The sequence below is a fragment of the Cervus elaphus genome, chromosome 15 (genome assembly GCF_910594005.1).
Source record: "Cervus elaphus chromosome 15, mCerEla1.1, whole genome shotgun sequence".
NCBI classification, from domain to species: Eukaryota; Metazoa; Chordata; class Mammalia; order Artiodactyla; family Cervidae; genus Cervus; species Cervus elaphus.
In genome coordinates, this window is record NC_057829.1 from 59,625,035 (window position 1) to 59,629,853 (window position 4,819).

The window sequence follows — 4,819 nt, forward strand, 5'->3', positions numbered from 1 at the left end:
GGAATGGTAGATTCTCTGGTTTCTTCAGTGATCTTGTCTTCAACTCCCTCTCATCTGTGGCATCGTTCACCTGCTTCCCGTCATCTTTTCTCGGAGTGCCTGCTCTGACCTCTCCTCACACAATTTATTGTATAATTTCACTGCAGAAATGTATCTGCTGTTCTTCATACTCTGTAACATCCATATTGGCCACAAGATATGCAAATAATTATATAATGTTGAGTAGTTCTATGTGCATAGTACTATGCGCTCCATATAATATAGAACAAGATGATTACTGTGTGGACAATATAGAGCTATTTCTGCTATGCATATTCACAATAAAACACATAATTTGATAAGCCAGTTCTCAAGCTTTCCTTCTTTTGTGCATATTGCATATAAGGGAGGAAAGAAAGAAGGCAAAGATGTCAAGTGGTCCTCATATGCACAGAGGACAGAGGGAATGAGAGTAGAAAAGCTCTCTGGGCTGCATGTTAAAATGAGTTACCTGAGGTTTGGATTTGAAGGTGGAGGAATTGTTTTCAGGAGCAGTTTCATCCCTGTAGGAAATATTGAGATCAGTGATTGTTGTCGTTTAATCACTCAGCCATGTCCAACTCCTCTGCGATCTCATAGCCTGTCGCCCACCAGGCTCCTCTGTCCATGTGATTTCTCAGGCCAAAATTCTGGAGTGTGTTGCCCTGCCCTCCTCCAGGGGATCTTCCCAACCCAGAGATTGAACCTACACCTTTTAGGACCTCTCATTAGCAGGCAGGTTTTTTACCATTAGCGCCACCTGGGAAGCCCATTCAATGTGTACTAAGAACTCCAAAACTCAACATTCAGAAATATAACAAGCCATTTTAAAAATGGGCAAATGACTTCCCAGGTGGTCCACTGGTTAAGACTCTGAGTTTCCACCTCAGGGGGTAGGAGTCTGATCCCTGGTTGGGTAAGTTTCATTGGACAGCACAGTGCAGTCAGAAGAAAAAAGAGCTAGTGATCTGAATGGATACCTCACCAAAGTAGATATATGCATGGCAAATAAGCATGTGGAAATGCTCAACATGATATATCACTAGGGACTTGCAAAAAATAACAGTAATGGGATACCATTACACCCAGATAACAATTAGTAAAATCCAAATCACTGACAAAACCAAATTTTGGTGATGACGTGGAAGCAACAAGGACTATTACTATTGTGTACAATTTTGCACAGTACAGCCACTTTGGAAGTCAGTTGATGGTTTTTACAAAACTAAATATACGATTATGAAATGATCCAGCAATCACATTCCTTGGTATTAACCCAATGAGTTGAAAACTTCTGTCCACATAAAAAACCTCACATGAATTTTTATAGTTACTTTATTCATAATTACCAAAACCTGGAAGCTATGAAGAATCCTTCAGTAAGTGAATGCATAAACTGCAGCACATCCATACAATTGAACATTATTTTGTTCTTAGAAATGAGCTGACAAACCATGAAAACTCATGGAAAAACCTTATGAGAATTACTTAGTGAGAGAAACCATCTGAAGACTACATACTAAGATTTCAACCATACAACATTCTGAAAAAGGCAAAATTATGGAGGCAGTGAAAAAAATCAGTGGTTGCCAGGAGTTTGGTAGGAGGGAAGAATGAAGAAGTGAATCACAGATTTTTAGGGTAATGGAAGTATTCTGTTTGCTACTGCAATGATCTATTCAAGTTATTATTGTTTTGTCAAAAAATATAGAACACAACGCAGAAGACAAAACTTTTAGAAACCATGGACTTTGGTTGATTATGCTGTGTCAGTTCATTGAGTGAAACACATATACCAAATTGGTGAAGGCTGCTGATAGGAGAGGTTTTTGGGTATGGTATTGGACATGTGGGAATTGTATACATTTCACCTAGTTTGGGTGAGAACCTAAAACTTTTCTAAAAATAGCTTCTAGTATTTAAAAGAAAAAATCCAACTCTATTTCACAACTCTTGTCAAGGCAAGGTGCATTCATCTATGGTGGTGCAGACTTTAATGCTGATGCCCTCCTGATCGTTTGGACATCAATTGGAATTTCAGTTGATGTGCAATATCACTAAATTGAGAACAAAAAATGCTGAATTCTCAGATAGGTTCTGGTATTGATGAATTGATGACAGTTTAATCTCATGGTTGCAGTCACCATCTGCAGTGACTGTTCACTTGAAAAAATTAAGATCAGGTGAGTTGACCTCAGAGCTCCAATTATTTGTCATTCTTTCATACCATAAGAATTGCCATTCATAAACCCTGGCAAGAAGATGGAGGTACAGAGCAAGACACTCCTTTCTCAAAGAATAAAATAGCTGCTAAAGGAGAATGACTGAGCTTATTTTATTCAAAATAAACTGATTTAGCTCTATCAGAGTTAGAGCCATTTAAGTTAAGCAACAAATCAGTGCTTAGGTTTGTCCTGTTTAAAGTGGTCATGGAGACCTAGGTTTACTCAGCTCAAAGATTACAAAACCAAAGTTTTCTGACCTCAATTAAATAAACAGGTTCTATAATTATTAACTGTATTAATATTTACTTTGAAAGCCACTGATTAGAGTGCATTATGAACTCTAATGGTACACTAAATATCTGTGTACCTAGTTGCACTGAATGTTTTGCTGGAAGGAAAAGTCCAAGACCAAGTATGTGGGTTCCAATGTGAACCCTTATACCTGTGGTCTGTATGTCTTTGCCTTAAGTACTGACTTCGGAGAAACTGTTTCTTCACACTTAAGGTGAGAGCAGTTTACATTAGGCAAAGTTATTTGAGAAAATCTGAAGAGATATGATGGTATGGAAATTATGCAAATTGTCAATCTCCCAAAAATATCAGGGGTAAAACATTTTGTAACAGGGGCCTTGACAAAACTTAATTTTTCCTTAAGAGCTTAGAAACAATTGGACTAAAATTTGGGCTTCCCCCATAGCTCAGCTTCCTGGAGAAGGAGATAGCAACCCACTCCAGTATTCTTGCCTGGAGAATCCCATGGACAGAGGAGCCTGGCAGACTACAATCCACGGGATTGCAAGAGTCCGACACGATTTAGCGACTAGACCACCACCACTGTAGCTCAGTTGGTAAATCATTTGCCTGCAATGCAGGAGACCTGGGTTGGATTCCTGGGTCAGGTAGATCCCCTGGAGAGGGAAATGGCAAGCCACTTCAGTATTCTTGCCTGAAGAATCCCATGGGCAGAGGAGCCTGGCAGACTACAGTCCACGGGATCACAAGAGTCCGACACAATTTAGCGACTAAACCACCATGTTGACATTTGTACAGATTTTCATTTGTGCAGACTTTTTCACTAGTGATCTAGTAATTATGTCTTTCCAGGGATACTTAGATCTTCATGACCAGTACATGTCCTCTGTGTTTAGCTGTGTGTACTGTGGTGCTTCTGGCTGTGGGTGCATTTAATGAAGTCCCAGCCTTCTCTCCTGTACTGAATCTTCAACTGTTGCTCTTTGTATAATTTCACTTCCCTGGTGTGCATCCTTCAGTCCATCATTTCTGACAATGACAGACTAAAAAGCGACAGAAGAAGCTATGTCTCAAAGTGACTGAAAGGTGGGGAAAGACATGGTATCTCAAACTTTACCAATAAATTATTTATCAGTTACACTGATATTTTCAGATTGTATCTCTATCAGTTGAAGTGAAGTCGCTCAGTCGTGTCTGACTCTTTGCGACCTCATGGACTGTAGCCCACCAGGCTCTTCCATCCATGGAATTTTCTAGGCAAGTGTACTGGAGTGGGTTGCCATTTCCTTCTCCAGGGGATCTTCCTGACCCAGGGATCGAACCGGGTCTCCCGCATTGCAGGCAGACGCTTTACCGTCTGAGCTACCAGGGAAGCCCGTCTTTGTCACTTAAACTGATGAAATTTTAACTCTTCAGTGATGGAAAGGGAAACCATGCGTTTTTCTTTTTCTTTTATTGTAATATAGTTGATTTACAATATTATATTAGTTTCAGATATACAACATAGTAATTCAATATTTTATGTACTATACTTTCTTTAAAGTTATTACAAAATAACGACTTCATTTCCCATGTTGTATAATATATCCATGTTGCTTATTTATTCTATACATAAAAGTTTGTTTCTTAATCCCATCCCTGTTACGCCCCTCTCTATTTGTTTCTCTCCACTGGTGCTACTAGTTTGTTCTCTACATCTGTGAGTCTGTTTTGCTACATACATTCATCTTATTTTTCAGATTTCACATGTGTGTTGACATAAAATACTTGCCTTTCTCTTTCAGACTTTACTCACTAAGCATAATGCTCTCTAAGTTCACTAATGTTGTTGCAAATGGAAAATTTTCATTCTTTTTTATGGTTGAGTGATATTTCAAAGCATATGTGTATACCATTTTTCTTTATCCATTTATCTGTTGATGTTCAGTTAGGCTGTTTCCGTGGCTTGGCTACTGTAAATGATGCTGCTATGACCATTGGGATGCATGTATCTTTTCAAAACAATGCATTTGTGATCTTTAGATATATAACCAACCTTGGAATTGCTGGATCATATGGTAGTCCTATTTTAATATTTTGAAAAACTTGCATATTGTTTTCATTAGTGGTTGTACCAGTTTACAACCCCACCAACAGTGTATTAGGGCTTCCCTTTCTCACATCCTTTCCAGTGTTTGTTACTTGTGGTCTGTTTGATGATAGCCATTCTGGTAGGTGTAAAGTAGTATCTCTGTGATTTTTATTTACATTTCTCTTATAACTGCCAGTATTGAGCATCTTTCTTGTCCCAGTTAGTCTCCTATATATCTTCTTTGGAGAAATAT